We start from the raw sequence: 17,822 nt of genomic DNA on the forward strand, positions 1-17,822 counted from the left end.
AGTTCATGCTGCAAGAGCTCAGATAGGTTGTAGGAATCCTTCGGAAGTTGTCATAATTACTGTGTAAGTCTATGGAAGGGGGTGAGAATCATGAGCCTTCTAGGTTTTGTATTGAAGTCAATGTACCCAGAGGAGGACAGAAGCTAGCTGTCCTCCGGCTACACCATGGTGCTACCCCACAGAGTGCTCCTGAGGCTACTGTAGACCTTCATTGCAAAACAGTGAATATGCACTATGGAGGGTGAGAGTGTTTTAGAGGAGTGGGTGAGAGGAGAGGATGAGGGCTCTAGGGGAGGGTTGAGATGGGAAGCTGGGTTGTCAGAGATGAGGGAGGGAGTCTCTCTTCCACCAGGACGTTTTCTTGGCAAACAGAGAGAGGAGACCGGCCTGTTTTTCCTGGAGGAATTCCTCTAGTTCAAACAGAGAGAGAGAGAAAGAGCAGGAGAGAGGGAGGGAGAGGGAGAGGGAGAGAGAGAGAAGTAAGGGAAGCGTGTGATAAAGATAAAGCGTAGACTCAGTTCACCCACAATAAAGTTCAAGAAGAGGAAAGGGTGACAGACTTTTGACTTCTCCAAGTGAAACCAGGAATTAATTTTAATTCAGCTCTATTTGCACTGTGCCTCAAGTCATGTATCACTCTATGACTAACAAAGGGCACATGCCTGTTTCCTTCAAAGTGAGGTCAAACACAACAATGGTATAGTACAAAACATATAGGCTGAGAACTGTGAGAAACATAGAAAATGACCAGATTCTATAGGTGGAACCTCAACCAATCCAGGACAAGTATGGCGTTTGATTCTCTACCTTCCTTCTCCTCTATGGGTCAGTGCTCTGCCTGGGACTGTTTGAATGATTTGTTGACAGGTGAACAGGTGAGCAGGAAGCTGACACATGATCACATGTCACTTCCTGTTCAAATCTCACCTGAGGGTTCAGAGAGGACATTCACCTGAGCAAGTGGAAGAACGCACACACACACGCACGCACGCACGCACGCACGCACGCACGCACGCACGCACGCACGCACGCACGCACGCACGCACGCACGCACGCACACACACACACACACACACACACACACACACACACACACACACACACATCTGTCTCTCTACAGTAGTATGTAGTCTGTGTATGTGCTGTGTGGGGCCTCTCTGGCGTTGAGCCTCAGTATTCTCGTCTGTGGAGTTAACGAGAGCCTGAGTGTGCCGATGGAGAAAGAGAGTGGAGACAGAGTCAGGGATAGAGAGACGGATGGGGGATTTTATGGCCTGGAATGTTCCGGCATGGTCCCTCTGCAGCTGGAATGTACCGGCAACGCCCCTTCGTAGCTGGAATGTGTGCTTAACGGGAATATTCCCTCTGCAAAACCGGGAATGGGATGAAAATAATCCAGCTCTTTGAGAGTTTTGGGACTTTAAGGTTCCATCTGCCAAATGAGGATTCTGAGATAATTGGTTTTAAAGTTCCAAACCCTCATTGGTTTGAATGGTGCCAGCAATTGTTATATTGTATTCTTTTGAACGTAACCACATGAATCGTGGTATCTAGAGTAATATGTCAATAACTCAATCATTTGGATCAAAATGCAGCATAACCTGATAGTGCCAGGCTCTCTCGACTTCTGGCAGGATGTATTAGCTTCCAAGAGAGCATTCTAGAACTTGATTTTGATCGTAGTAAGAACTTCAGTGAGACTGTGTGTTGTTCTGATGTCGTAGACAGCGTTGGCCTCAGTCTATTGGCCTCAGTCTATTGGCCTCAGTCTATTGGCCTCAGTCTATTGGCCTCAGTCTATTGGCCTGAGTCAATGCTGGTATGCTGTTGTGAAACGGTATGCTGTTGAATCCCTCCTGGAGGCCTGGGACTGGGGTTGGGAGAGGACGTGTTATGCACTGAGCTCACTGTGGGACTGCGGGAGGTCAAACAAGGAGCCAGAAAACTTGACGGCTGAAGAGTAGGCTTTCGCTTTGAGTGTATTGCTGATATCCCAGTATGTACGTTACTATATGATTAGAAAGGTAATCTCTCCATGTACATTATCTATGTCATAAATACATAGATTGTTGAAGTCCCCGTGTAACATTGGAAGCTTGCTATGAGCATTTATTTACTTAAGCCACTGGGGTTCCCCTTGAAAGAGGTTTCCACTGTGAGACGCCACTCATTCAGACCAGTGCCAGAGGAAAGTCACAAATGCTCACACGCGCGTACGCACGAGCGCACACACCATAGCGCACCCGCACACAATCTTGCATGCACACACACACACACACACACACACACACACACACACACACACACACACACACACACACACACACACACACACACACACACACACACACACACACACACACACACACACACACACACACACACACACACACACAAGTGGGCACAAGTGGGTCACGTTTGTTTAAGAGCCTCGCCACTGTGACCAAGCTGATTAGCTAGTGTGGTTGTGTCGGCGCTAGTAGCTAAGCTGTGCTGGATAAGCTTCTAATTGTAAAATGAACAGCAGGGGAATTCCTAAGAGACCCGCAAAATCACTCCTTTGTTTTAGCGCTCACTGAAACACATTGGGTCAGGAGGTTTACACATTTAGATGATGGAGGGGCCAATTTCCTCCAGTTCTATGTGAACGTAATCAGGGAAAGATGCTTCACGCTAGTTAGCCAGGCATTCAGCTCTGGAACAGTGGCCAAAAAAAGGAACCTCTGACTGAGGTTATTCACCACAACCTGAGTTCAACTCTGACTCAAAGCAGCTCTATTATAGACTCCCATGCAACATCTAAATATCAAAGCCATTAATGGCTCCGGGAATAGACTTTGTACCAGAGTGGTTTGTGTAACGAGCACAGTGGAGACATTCTGAAGTGAATGTTACCGTTGACCGGTTTCTCTGTATTCATGCAATTTTTTTTTAATCCTCATCCTCATTCTCATTCCTGGGTTGTTAGCAATGAGTTGAGTGTTCCACATGTTATCAGTGTGTTTGTTCTCTGTGTATCAGTGGCAGTGCAGCAGGCGTATGGTTTATGTTAGCGGTTCACTTCTATTGCTAACAGGGACGTTATACACTAATTAGCCTGCCTGAATGCATATCTGGCTGTCTTTAACTAAAGGCCAGGGCCAGGGGCCAGCCTCTCCTCCGAGTCCCCCTATCCTCTCCTCCACTTCCCCCTAGCTTCTCCTCCGTTTCCCCCTCTTTTATCCGAGATGGAAGATGCCTGCCTCCTCACTCTAGCTGCTGTTTAATCAGATCTGTTTCTTTCTCTCTTTCTCGCTCTCATCTCCATGTTGACACAGGGCTATAATTGGAAATGGGAGAGATTGAAGGGAGTCGGATATCCTCGTCACCGAGAGGAAGAGGGAGGGGAGCTAAAGAGGAGGCAGATTATATGCAATGTTCCTTTGCAGCCTTCTGATTTAATGTCATGTGGTGTTTAGAGGATGGAGGGATCATATGGTTTAGGTTTGACAGACAACCAACAGAACAGATGACTTGTTGTTGTACGTTCTATTCAGATACAGTATCACAGAGCCAGATACATTTTACAGATTAAAAGCATGTTTAAAACCTCTTAAACGTTAAGTCCCTTATTTTGGGGCCTTTGAGCGGTTCTGGACCAATTCCGGCTGACATTTTTGTGTACGGAGCGCTCTGTGAATGGCGCGACATCAATTGCTGTACACTCCGTGAACTCGCTGGTTGTCCCGCTTCGCTCGTCGTTCTTTGCTCTCATCTGAGATGCAGAACGTGAAACCTGACACCTCATTTGCATAGGGACCACCACATCACATTTTCTGGCCTATCCAGACAAAGGATCGATATCCACTGCCTGTGAACCTCGCAGCTCCCCTTACAATGCGGCATATGAAACGGGAGACCCTAGAGATTGCAGCAAAAGCAGCCTCGCTGTGATCTTCTCAGAACCTGAAAAAATACAAAATAATTTAGTCAAATTTAAACAAGACCACGCTCTGCTTAAAGCTGAAGTTGTAACGAGCCAGCAGACATTTGAATGGCATCTTTGCGTCGCCCAGAGGACAGTGGGCAGAAAATACTCTGTCGTCAGTTATTAATGGTGCCAATTTTGTACTGTCACTAAGTATGATCTTATTTATTTTACAGTTATAAGAAATGTGAAGTATTATAGTAAGTCATTTATTATTTGATTGTTACTATATTTAGACAGAATTTCAATAATTTCAAGCCCTGTTCCCACAATTTTGTTGAATAGGAAAAAAATATTTTTGTATCATATTTGTACTGTGTTCTTGAGCTTGTGTCTTCAAAAGTGGCTACACCTCAGCAATGTATAACTATTTTTGACCAAAAAGGTGAGATCTTAATCTTTAGGATAGTATCAGCATGACTAGGTATTGTTTATGGCCCTCTAATTACTTTGGGGTATGTCTATTTAGGTGGAAATCGACATTTTTAAATCAACTCCCCTTTGAGTCCGGGAGTACAGTTCATCAGTGAAACTACAGAGTAGACCTTAGCCTTTCACACAGAAAAAGTAGACAGACAAATAATCCTTCCGTCTCGTTGATAGCCAACACGGTCCCAGCGTTATATGAGCCCTTTCTCATTTTCTCTGGCAGTGTGAGTTAGCGCGATGAATAGGATGTGTCAAAACAGTAAATGTTCATTCCTTCATGGTTCTGTTTTGTCATGATGCTTCCCTCCTCCTCAGCCTCCCTGTCATCTTATCTAGGACCGTCTTGTTAGCTCTGTGAGGAGGTTGACAAACTCCAGCTGCGTTGGTCCAAGGAGTGATTTGTCAAAAACATTCCCAGGCCTGACCCTTATCCCTCTCTTAATACATCTCTGCTTGTCAGAGATTAGCTAGGTCTCTTTGTCTCGGTGGTATGCTGCCTTCCCGCCCCACTAACTAACTGGCCTCTAGATTTAGAGGATGACCTTGACCATTGTTAGCACATTTCTGTGCCCAAATCAAATGGTAAAGTTGTGTTTGAGGATACTGAATCACTGGGCCTCACTGCTAAACAAGGCAGAAAGCCGCATCATTTTAGCCAAAACAAGAATGGGTTTCAGCAATGGGTTTCTGGCTGGTGTGTGTGTGTGTGTGTGTGTGTGTGTGTGTGTGTGTGTGTGTGTGTGTGTGTGTGTGTGTGTGTGTGTGTGTGTGTGTGTGTGTGTGTGTGTGTGTGTGTGTGTGTGTGTGTGTGTGTGTGTGTGTGTGTGTGTGTGTGTGTGTGTGTGTGACTGGCATGACCCTGTCAGGGTAGGGCAGCTTAACGGTGGCCTGACTGTCAGGATGTTAGAGGAGGATTCCACTAGATGCTTAGCGAGGTCATCGGACAGACATGATCTGGACATACTGTATATAATAGACTGTACATGATGGACTGCTAAACTGATGAATGTCCTTGAATCATAGTGTATTGACAGAACGTCTTATTTAGCATACTTTAATAGACTGACATCACAAACAAAGTTATCTTCTAATCTAATCTTCTCCATTCTATTTGGCATCAAGAAAATAGTCTTCAAATTGTCTGTTTCTCATTTAAGGTTGCTACCCCTCTCTATTAGAAAAATGATCATTATCCGTGGTTATTTTTGCTCCTATCGCTCATTATCTGACATAATTCAGTCAATACTACACATGCGGCATTAATACACTTAATAAAGGATATTATCTGGTAAACCTGACTGCTTTTTGGATACATCTATAGAGACTGGTGTTTGAAGTCCACCTAAACCATGATAGATTGCTGACTCCTGTACTGTACTGAAATCCAGCCAGTCCACTCCTGTGTTGACGCCGCTCTGCATGCTGCTGGGCCTGCAGTTTAGGAACTCTACCCTCAAGTACACACACACACACACAATTGAGTTACTCCTTGTAATTAGAAAAGTGTGTGTGTGCGTGCGTGTTTGTATGTCTCTCTCTCTGTAGGGAACAGCTTTCACTGAGTTCGTGAATGCACTGAGTGCCACATTAGTCTATGATCTTAATCTAGCTGCCTCCAGAAACACATTAACTGCTGGGAGGATTTGCATTGATGTTAACATCGCTGATCAATAAAGTTAATTTAGATTAAGGTTTGGTGCGCCAGAGGTTCATCTACTTAGGTCATCAGTAAATGACAATGTTGACGGCGTGTTTGCAGTAGTTTGTTGCTTGGAGGCTACATTTTACAGTGTTGGTTAACTCTTTTGAAGGCAGTGTGTGGTCCAAAAAATTGCTTTAGTACAGGGCTGTTCACTTCCGGTCTTGGAGGGCCGAAACACATCTGTTTTTTGTTTCTACCTGGTAGTTCATTCCACTCACCTCGTGTAGCAGGTCGGAATCAGTCCCTGATTAGAAGGAGGGGATGAAAACCAGAGGTTTGAGCTGTGAATGACAGTCAACCACACACTCCAGGATCCTATTCATTCATAATCCCCACTCACTGTTATCGGACCTAGATGGCTTTCAGCTTTCACAGTCATATCATGACAGTAGCAGTCGCAGTTGTGGTATCAGATCACTTTCCTCACAGTGTCACACTCTGTCTGACTCACAAAAATGAGATGACACGGATACGTTGCTTGTTATGCTCTGCTCTGGACTTCTACAGCTGATACTCTCTCTGAGACAATGGGACAGGAGCCTCGTCTCTCTCTCTCTCTCTCTCTCTCTCTCTTTCTCTCTCTCTCTCTCCCTCTCTCTCTCTCTCTCTCTCTCTCTCTCTCTCTCTCTCTCTCTCTCTCTCTCTCTCTCTCTCTCTCTCTCTCTAAGCAGAGCTGGGTTCTGTTTCAGTCGTGCTGCAGTGGGTGTGGGTCAACACTAGAGGGGGCTAGTCTGCTCTAGAATGAGACGGTTCCGCTCACTTGGTTTAATGTTCCAGTGTTGATATCAAAACCATTGGAATAGGTGAATAATTTCAAAATATGTAACAGTTGACACATAGAAAATAGTCTACAACATCTCATGAGCAAGACAATACAGAGTTCGACTTGAACATGGTCGTGTAGTTGCAAATGCCATCTCCTCCAGCTAGAGCAGTGTGTTCACTACTCTTCTCTCCTGTCCTAGTGTGTAAGTGGATAGTAACCAGGCTGCGGTGCAGACTCACTCACCAGGGATGTTAACATCGGTGCAAATCCTCCCAGCAGTCAATGTGTTTCTGTTTCCTTAAAAAAAGGATTTCTAACACCACATAGGGAATAGGGTGCCATTTGGGACTTTGTTGTCATCTTTAGATCTTCATATCCTCCTGCTATCAGATACAATATTGTGTTGTCTCAGACTTGGCACTCGGCACTCAGCTGCTGCCTTTATAACTGTTGGCAAGCGGGCTGTGGTCACGTGAATCTTATTTAAATCTCAATGATCTTATCTGCCTGTGTTTGTGTGTGTGTGTGTGTGTGGACTTGTTGCTGTTTGTGAATATATGTGTAGCCTACAACCACGTGTGTGCATACGTGCCTGTTTGTGAGATACTCTTGATGTGAATGTGTGACAAACCCAGCAACAGACTAGCCTAGTTCCCCTCCAGCCATAATGAAGTCCCACACTATGAAGTGTTTTGGAATAGATTATATGTTATTCATATGGTCATATTTCTGTCAGCAGTACAGTAATCCCATTAAGGAATCATGCAATTACCATTACTGTATTATAGGCTTGTGTTTGACCTTGTCTACCGATGGCGGTAATGTCTGACCCAGCTTACTACAGCAGAATACATTTGGTGCACAGCTCTAATATTTTGTAGGTGTAAGTGTCATTTTGAATAAGGTTGCAGTATATGCTATGAAATCAAACACATCCTCATGTCAGAGCCGGGTAACTGGCTATCTGTTTGTGCTGATTGAATTGATGTCTTATTATTTTGCTGTGCGGCCAATGGCCAGGCAAAATAAAACCTCCAATAGGGGATTGTTTGTGCACTGACTTTTCATACGTTCATCTGTCATTGAGGGTGAGACTGACGGTCAAATCCTCAACCTCCACAGAGAAAGCCTTCTGTCGAGTGACAAGGAAATCGTAGGATCTCAGAAAGTGATACTGACAGGCAGAAATGTGGTGGCAGATAGTCTCTCTTTCTCTCTATCGCTCTGTCTCTCTCCATATCTCCCTTTCTCTCTCTGAGGAGCCATACACATGTTTGCTATTAGACATTTCATTTCTCTGACAGCAGAACTCCCTTCAGACCTCCGAGGCTATCTGTCATCAGCTTGATTAAGACTCCAACCATGCTATAATAACACACAAACCTGGCCTACACGGACAGGTCTCATTCCCTCTAGTCCTCCTCCTCCAAAGAATGAGAGAGAAAAAAATAAAATGAGAGAGAGAGAGAGAGAGAGAGAGAGAGAGAGAGAGACAGAGACAGAGACAGAGACAGAGACAGAGACAGAGACAGATCTCTAGACCTGGCATTGAGCCCCCATCCATCTCCCTGGGGATATGATGTCATCAGGGTGCGTCTGATAGATTTACAGCCCTCTGGGCACACGATAATGACCTGTACAGAAAATGCTACATCCATAACCGATACATTACATCCAGATCTGCCGGATCGTGTTTCATGACGCAGTTACGCAACCCTGGAACCTGTTTACCGAGATTAGGGACCGGTTAAAAGCCTGTGATTGGTTGACTTTCTGTGGATTTCTGTTTATTGTTTCATATTGTGGATGGGGCAAGGGGCTGTAAAAACTCGGAGACCAATAAATACCTTGTCACAATGTTTCTCAAGGGATTTTTCAAGGGGATCAGTTTTCTAGGGCAAGTCAGCATGTTATCATCTCCAAAAGTAGCATTCTCTTGTGCTTGTTATCTGGTAGTGTGTTAGTACTGTAAACGGTGCTTAGCTGTATACTGTTAGTGTATCTTGGTGAGATGCAGTGTGTACATTTGTGTTTTTTGAGGCATTTGTTGTCCTGTGATCTGTGCCATGTTGTGATGCTATTGTATATCACATTACTGTGCTGCCCTGCATTGTGTTGTGTTAACGTGTGATTGGTAATTGTGGGGGTTGTTCCGTGGAAGGTCCAGTAAGGCCCAGTCAGCAGTCTCTGCCCAGGCTTCATTGATCTGTTTGCGGGGAGTCTGAGGCCAGAGAGCCTCAGTCTCCAGAGACCCAGAGATCAATACCCTCAACAGCCTGCTGTCATACATTAGACATGGATACACTCAATACACAATACAACTAAACCCAACACTCCTTCCATCTCTCTCTCTCTCTCTCTCTCGCTCTCGCTCTCGCTCTCGCTCTCGCTCTCGCTCTCGCTCTCGCTCTCTCTCTCTCTCTGGCTCTCTCTCTGGCTCTCTCTCTCTCGCTCTCTCTCTCTGGCTCTCTCTCTCTCTCTCTCTGGCTCTCTCTCTCTCTCTCTCTGGCTCTCTCTCTCTCTCTCTCTGGCTCTCTCTCTCTCTCGCTCTCTCTCTCTGGTTCTCTCTCTCTCTCTCTCTCTCGCTCTCTCTCTCTGGTTCTCTCTCTCTCTCTCTCTCTCTCTCTCTCTCTCTCTCTCCCTCTCTCCCTCTCTCCCTCTCTCCCTCTCTCCCTCTCTCTCTCTCTCTCCCTCACGCAGTTAAATGGTGGCTTAGTGCAGGGCCGCCCAATTCTGGTTCTTCTAATCCGCGACTGATTCAGACCTGGTACGCAAGGTGAGTGCAATACATGTTTTTATTTTTTTCAATTGAACCTTTATTTAACTAGGCAAGTCAGTTAAGAACGAATTCTTATTTATAATGACGGCCTACCCCGGCCAAACCCGGGTGACGCTGGGCCGATTGTGCGGAATTAACTACCAAGTAGAAACAAAAACCAGAGGTGATGGTGGTTCAGTCAGCTCCGTGTATCTAATTAAGTAATTGGAGACCTTGAGGAATATGAGAGGGAATTAGGAAGCCTTTTCATGCTGGACTGTACTCTCTTCTTACTTACACAACCAACCTAATAGGGTATTTTTCATATGTGTGTGCGCGTGCTGGTGGACTTTTATGTCAGTGGAATATTCCCGGAGAGGACCCCTTTAGTGTCCCACTAGTTTGCCTACATCCCCTCAGGTTCACCACAGCAGTGACGTGATCACACCCTGCATAAAGTCACGATAACTAACACTTCCAGGCAGGCCTACATTACATTACTATTCATTTATGTCCCTATTTACCTATCTACACGAAGCCTGCAGCGACTCTTTATGGGTTACATTCAGATAAAATGACCATAAGTCAGATAACATTACAATAGCAAACGGTCTGTTCAGGTCACTGCTGCCTCAGTCCTGCAATAAGGAAATACTGTCATTATTCCTTCATGTAATGCCCAGCATATTATCAGGTTTCAGCAGGGACGGGAAAGGCAGAGTTTTTTGTATGGAGCTGAGATTTACAGATTTGTACACAGAGATTGCGGTCGTGTCCATGTGGTAATGGATTTAGTCTTACCTCTGGGTAATGTACTGTATGTTGTTCGAGAACGGACGGACAAATTGATTTTTTGCTGCTTCCCTCAAAATAATTTTTTTAATGAATCGTATGCTAGTTACAATGTTTTCGATGTTGGTCTTTGCCAGGTTCTGGGTAATAACATCTACTGGGTAGTCATTACCAAACTTCCTCCTTCTCCTCCTCCTTCTTCTGTCCTCTTCTCTTCTGGTCCCTGGGCCTTCCTGTGTGATGTGGTTTGGGCCGTGGCCATATTAGGAAGGCAGAGTAGATGTTACATCACTCTGCGACAGAGTTTTTACTGGAAATCTTTGTTTACTGAAATGTTTATATGATTCATCATTTGCCTACCGTATCATTAGCACCAGAGCACACAACTCGTAGTTATGTTGTAGGAGTGAGAAGGGAGTTATGCAGTTTCAGGGATTACATGTTTGATAGTCAGAAGGTTAGCTCTGCTCAGTTGTTATCAGAGACTCACTGGCAGATAGAGAGTCTAATGAAGGAGTTTGAGGTTTGGGAACCCGACCGGGTCGCTACGCCCCTGTGCTGAACGTTTGCCAGCTAACTACCTGCCAACAAGTAGGAGGGATCACAGAATGATCAGAGAATGATCAGAGAATGATCAGAGAATGATCAGAGAATGATCAGAGAAGGATCAGAGAATGATCAGAGAAGGATCAGAGAATGATCAGAGAAGGATCAGAGAAGGATCAGAGAATGATCAGAGAAGGATCAGAGAATGATCAGAGAAGGATCAGAGAATGATCAGAGAAGGATCAGAGAAGGATCAGAGAATGATCAGAGAAGGATCAGAGAAGGATCAGAGAAGGATCAGAGAAGGATCAGAGAATGATCCCAGTGGTCGCAAGACTGTGAACTGGACCGCATGTCCAAACTCTCCCCTCTGGTTCCCTATCAGAGAGCTAGTCTGCCAAGTGACCTGACGCTGGATTATAACAGACCGCTATGCTTGACTTAAAATAGGTCTTTATAGCAGAGTATTGCAGTACTAGTGAAATAACCCTATGTTAGTTATTGGAACGGGCTTGTAGGTACATGCGTTGATCCTGCACTTAGGCCTACTTCTATTGTTGTACACGTTTTAGTATTAACTTGGATTAAAGTAATTAGCAGTGGTAAGGACTATGAAACTACCTGTACTTACATACAGGTACAACATGATTAAACCAGTTGTTGCTTACAGTACGTGAGGTAAAGCGTTTCCATTGAGGCTTACACAGTAATGTGTTTTTCATAGATTGCACATGAGTACGGTGAAAGACAGAGGCTGATACTCATCAGAAACTCCAAATGAGAAATTTAACATTTTTGATGAGGAATTCTAAATTGTTAATGAGCAATTCCAAATTCTAAATGAGGAATTACATACAGTATTACAAGACCCATTACCCACTCAGCCACCCACCCAGCTCTGACATTCTAATCTGAGGTGCAGTGTAGCTGTAGTTTCTCTACTTCTGTCTACATCTCTGTAGGTTCGACAAGGACTACAATACCCAAAGACCATTCTCCTGCTATATATAAAATGGAGTGATCAAAAATGCATGGAGAAAATCTCTTATAGGCCATTAACTATTCATGAGACTGAATATTCATCAATTCACACTGAGCGAGGAGACACTATTCAAGAAAGCCATTTGACAAAATATAGCATTAATGCTCATATGAATAATTCAATAAGGACATTGAAGATGAATAGAAAAGAAGGGGGAAGCCTTCGTCTCTTTCTCACGCACAAAGAAAATGTGAGATATGTCTGGGTACAACTCAGCATCAACTTGCTTGTAAACATTTAGCATTTGAGAGAGGCTTTGAGAAAGGTATTCAAAGAGTTTGTGAACGGTTGCGAGGTTGACAACAGTATAACTGAAACACAATTATCTATATGAAGAACTAGATAGGAGTAAGAGGAATTATTGCATTTTGAGTTAGAAAGCCAAAACCGCCCACACACACACACACAAACGCTGACTCAAATTGTACTCTAGGCCTACTGTATACTCTCTCTCTCTCTCTCTCTCTCTCTCTCTCTCTCTCTCTCTCTCTCTCTCTCTCTCTCTCTCTCTCTCTCTCTCTCTCTCTCTCTCTCTCTCTCTCTCTCTCCACCCACTCACTCCTTGTGTTTGTCTCTGAGTGATAATAGAACTCTTCCTCCTCCTAAGGCTGCTGTTAACACACTGACCCTCTGGCTGGCCCTGATACTGCGCCCTGAGTACTGTGTGTACTCAGTGAGAGAGAAGGGGGGTGTGATTAGAGATACTCAAACATAGTAGAGAAAATACATCCATACAGTGTCCACGCAGTGATTTTTGTGGCATTCTTGTTTTCTTCACAAAAATAATTTACGTTATTTAACTAGCTCTTAAGGTACAGGATTATCCTCTACGTTCGAACACTGTACATGATAGAAGAACAACTGACACGGGTACCCTGCTCCACCCACCCAGCATTGCTACTATATCCTTTGGGTTTTCGCCAGACATCGTTTTGCGTTCAGGCCAAAAAGTTCAATTATGGTCTCATCTGACCTCAGCACCGTTTGCCACTTGGCCTCGGAATCTACAATGTGCTTTTTGGCAAAGCTCAAACGAGACTTGATGTGGCTTTTTTTGAGGAGTGCTTTTTTACTCGCCAACCCTCACATAGAAGCCAGATTTGTGGAGCGTTTGTGATATTGTGGTCACATGCACACATTGACCAGTCTTTGCCATAAAGGCCTGAAGCTCCTTCAAAGTCGCCATTGGCTTCTTTGTAGCCTCTCTGATCAGTCTCCTCCTTGCCAGGTCATCCAGTTTGGAGCGCCGGCCTGATCTATGCAGGGTCTGAGTGGTGCCATACGCCTCCCACTTCTTAATAATGGTCTTAACTGTGCTCCGTGGGAGAGACAAAGCCTTTGAAATCTTTTTATATCCATCCCCTGACTTGTGCCTTTCCACAACTTTATCTCGTCGAACTTTTGAAAGTACTTTTCGGCCCATAGTGGATTCTTTGCTTTGAATTGCACTACTAAGCAGTGGAGTCCTCTATGAATAACTGGTTTTATTCTGAACTAATCAAAGTCACGACAATTGATCACAGATGGAAGCCAATTAGCTTGATTTGTGATCTGGAAGGTGGTCGGTTATACCTCAGCAAGTTTGCAATTGCAATTCTAAGGGGGGGGGGGGGGGGGGGGGGGTATTCATTTATCCAAATAGGGTATTTTACTGTTTCAATTGTAAATAATCTTCAGAGTTTAAAAAAAAGTTTTTTTTGACTTTTCACTTGGATATTGTGGGTTACTGTGTGTACATAAAGCCGGAAAAATTCAAATTTTATGTGTTTTCATCTCAGGCTGTAAGGCAACAAAAGGTGAACATTTTGAAAGAAGGTGGTGACTTTCTATACCCACTGTATATGGAAAAATCTATGTAATTGAAATTAAAGTATAATATATATCTCAGCCTGGCTTTCTGCATCAATCCCCAATACATCTCTTGTTTCATCTGTGTTGTCACACACACACGCCCACACACACTCACACATTAAATACAACCCAGGCAAAGCAGACCGATACATCAGCAACCCAGTCACTTAACTATCTCAGGTTAAGTGTGTTACGTAATACAGCGACTTCCTGATAGTAGAACACCTTCAATCCATCAGATTACAAATGTCCAAGCCTCTGCTACCATAGGGAAAAACTGCCATTAGGGACGGATGGTGGACATGAAAAAAGAAATGTCTTACACGGCAAATGGTGACATTCACTGCATGAAAAGGCACATTTATGGGTCAAACACTCCAGTGCACAAGTCTGAAAATGTACCGTATCTGGAAATTTGCGAGCACGTGTCCAGCAGTGTTTGGCCCTGCACACGTTCCGTAAATCTCTAGTGAAGAACCACTTTTGTACACAGACGTGTATATGCCCCGAAACAGTTCAGTAAACCACCAGAAACGACGACACAAGTCTACCCACTTACTAGGATACATCTTGAAATTCCAATGCACGTCTTTGACACTTACATTTTAGTCATTTAGCAGTTGTTCTTATGCAATACATCTCTGTCCATGTCTGCCCACATCTCTCCTATAAATGGCAGTAAATATCTGTGCATTTGCTCAAGGTTGTGCAAGCTTCGCCCCCCACTGAATGCTAATGCTAGTCATTGCTAGCTTGCCTCAGTGGCTGGTATGTTAAAAACATAATTAGGAAAAATGTATGAATGAATTACATTGAATTAGGAATTCATGAATTAATAAATCACTTTTATCTTTTGGTATTATTATCAATATCACACAAGTTCCTACACTTTTTCAGAAATAACATTCAAGCACCACTATCACGGTTTTTCCAGCACCCCACAACATACCTATACTAAAATAACTCTTAGTTCCTTGAATAAAACACACAAATACACTTCTTGAAGGATGACAATTAATTTCATTAGAGCAGGAGAAAGCAGGTAATTGCATCTGCATTTAGGGCATTCAGGGCCTAAAACAAAACTACATCCCATGAAGCCCTGGGCCAAGCTGGATGACTACTGCCTGTAAGGACCGACACCCGGGATGAGAAGCAGGTACGGGGAGTCAAACATTTTGGAACAGCGTCAGCACACGGGTAAACAAGGACATATGACAATCAATGCAGAAGCAGGGAACAGAGCGTGGAACCAGACAGAAATAGGGAAGGTAATGACAGATGTGATTGAATCCCGGTGAGTCCAATAATCGCAGATGCGTGTGATGGTGGGAAGGCAGGTGTGCGTAATGATGATGGCAGGAGTGCGCAATGCTGGGGAGCCTGGCGCCCTCGAGCGCCAGGGGGGAGAGCGGGAACAGGTGTGACACTGCCAGTAATCTGCTCGATTCTTTTCATATGGAGGAATATGAACGAGCCTGTCAAAGATCAACAAAAGTGTTTTCTAAAGAATCAAGCACAGTACTAACAGGAGTCATCCAGCTTGGTCCAGGGTGAGCCTCCATTGTGTTCAGGGTTGAGAGGTCCATGGAATATAGGTCGCCTTGATGAAAACTCCCCAGAAATGATTTGTGTGGTGTGGCTTGCCAAGTAGCTCTGTTGTTCATGACTAAGGGAAGTGAGCACCTCATTCCAGAAGTAGGGGGACTTGACGAACATCACTGGTTTGTTGTTTTGCAGGCCATCCTCCTAATCGCTCATCAGGTCCATATTAACTCCTCTCCAAATGTCTCTCTCATCCTCTGCAAGCACTCTTGACCGTGCAACTAGAACCAATAGAATACAGTAAACCAATGCATCAGTCTCAAGTCCCACCAACCCCAGATTGATAGTAAAGCAGAATTCCAACCTTTGACCTTTATCACTTGCCTTGATTATAGTTCCCCCGAACAGTGTCTTGTGAATTTACTGAGATTATTGGTATTATTGTGAGAGAATTTTTTTTGAATTATATCCACCTGGTTTAAAGGGGCTCTGCATGCCTTTGGCTACATGCACTCGCAGTATCACCCAACAACAACCTACCCAAATGTCGTTATAATCAAACAAGCTACAAGTTTTGTATTTAATACTGTCAGTTCACAGAGCTACAGGCAAGTGGACTATAGTAGGAAACATAATTTTTGCCAAAATGTGTACCAAGCTCATGATTACTGTTATTTTGAGTAAAACAGTCAATTCAGTTCTGAGAAAGAGGCAATTAGTGTTCCAACAAAGTACCATAATTGTGAGATAAGGAGCTATGGGGGATAAAGCAGCAACTCTTGATCAGGTGGGTGGAATTCAACGTTTGTTTTCATTGTACTCTTCTAGAGTCAAATATATAACTTGAAACATGTAATAGGGCCATGTATGCACTTTGTATTCCAAGGGCCGGGAGTAATACAGGAGTAAACCCAATTAAATAAAACAATCTCTAGAAGAATCTATTTTACTAGCTAATTGCCTTTGCAAAACATTTATGTCCTACCAGGTGTGTATGTATGAGGCATCAGGATTTGAACAGGGTTAGTTAGCTAGTACTGTTAGCTAGTTTATCACTGCAGATGGTGGTGGGCAAAACCCCTAAATATACACCCATGTATTATATGGGCAACAGTACAAACAAATTATAGAAGAGGCCTGTGTATTAAATGTAACAAAAACCCATGAACAGCTAGCCAACTACAACATAAACTAAAAGTGGCTAGCTAGTAGGGAGAAATGGTAGCTAACGTTAGCGGTTAGCAATTAGCATGCAACTGTTAGATACAAATTTCATAAAAAGTACACCTAAAAAGTACATCTAAAATACATCAATCAAATTCAATCAAATGTATTTATAAAGCCTTTCTTACATCAGCTGATAACCCAGGCTAAAATGCCTAACGGCAAGCAATGCAGGTGTAGAAGCATGGTGGCAAGAAAAAACTCCCTAGAAAGGCTGGAACCTAGGAAGAAACCGAGAGAGGAACCAGGCTATGAGGGGTGGCCAGTCCTCTTCTGGCTGTGCCGGGTGGAGATTATAACAGAACATGGCCAAGATGTTCAAATGTTCATAGATGACCAGCAGGGTCAAATAATAATAATCACAGTGGTTGTAGAGGGTGCAACAGGTCAGCACCTCAGGAGTAAATTTCAGTTAGCTTTTCATAGCCAGTCATTAAGAGTATCTCTCCTGCTGTCCCTAGAGAGTTGAAAACAGCATTTCTGGGACAAGGTAGCACGTCCGGTGAACAGGTCAGGGTTCCATAGCTGCAGGCAGAACAGTTGAAACTGGAGCAGCAGCACGACCAGGTGGACTGGGGACAGCAAGGAGTCACCAGGCCAGGTAGTCCTGAGGCATTGTCCTAGGGCTCAGGTCCTCCGAGAGAGAGAAAAAAAAGAGAGAGCGAGAGACAGAGAGCGAGAGAAATTCACACAGGACACTGGATAAGACCGGAGAAATACTCCAGATATAACCCCCCCGACACGTAAAAACCTCTCTGGGATAGACGTCCCGCAAAATGATGGATATTAAACATTTAGGAACATACAAGTGTCTTATATCAGCTAAATGCTTAAATTTTTGTTAATCTAACTGCACTGTCCAATTTACAATAGGCTTTACACCAACAGCATGCCATGCAATTGTTTGAGGACGGCGCCCCACATCAAAATATTTTTCCACCAGCACAGGTTCCATAAATTCACAAATAGCGATTAAATATTCACTTACTTTTTGAAAATCTTCCTCTGATTTGTCATCCAAAGGGTCCCAGCTACAACATGTAGTGTCGTTTTGTTAGATAAAATCCTTCGATTTGAGTAATCCACTCGTTCAACATGCAGAGAAGGGATTCCAAAAAGCTACCGCTAAACTTTGTTAAAACAAGTCAAAATCCATTTATATTTAATCCTCAAGTACCCTAAAATGTAATTAAACTATAA

At 43.8% G+C, this 17,822-nt stretch overlaps 1 protein-coding gene across 8 annotated transcripts in view; it reads left to right on the forward strand.

Annotated features, from left to right (window-relative positions):
- Positions 1-17,822, forward strand: part of plekha6 (pleckstrin homology domain containing, family A member 6) — a 129,448-nt gene that overhangs the window by 14,498 nt on the left and 97,128 nt on the right. For 3 of the 8 annotated variants that reach the window (XM_039013126.1, XM_039013082.1, XM_039013091.1), the window contains one exon: positions 9,565-9,640. The exons of the other annotated variants lie outside the window; for them this stretch is intronic. The gene's annotated coding sequence lies outside the window, so the exon portion shown is untranslated. The remainder of the gene's footprint in view (positions 1-9,564; positions 9,641-17,822) is intronic. 8 annotated transcript variants of the gene reach the window in all.

This window comes from Salvelinus namaycush, chromosome 2, assembly GCF_016432855.1.
Source record: "Salvelinus namaycush isolate Seneca chromosome 2, SaNama_1.0, whole genome shotgun sequence".
NCBI lineage: Eukaryota > Metazoa > Chordata > Actinopteri > Salmoniformes > Salmonidae > Salvelinus > Salvelinus namaycush.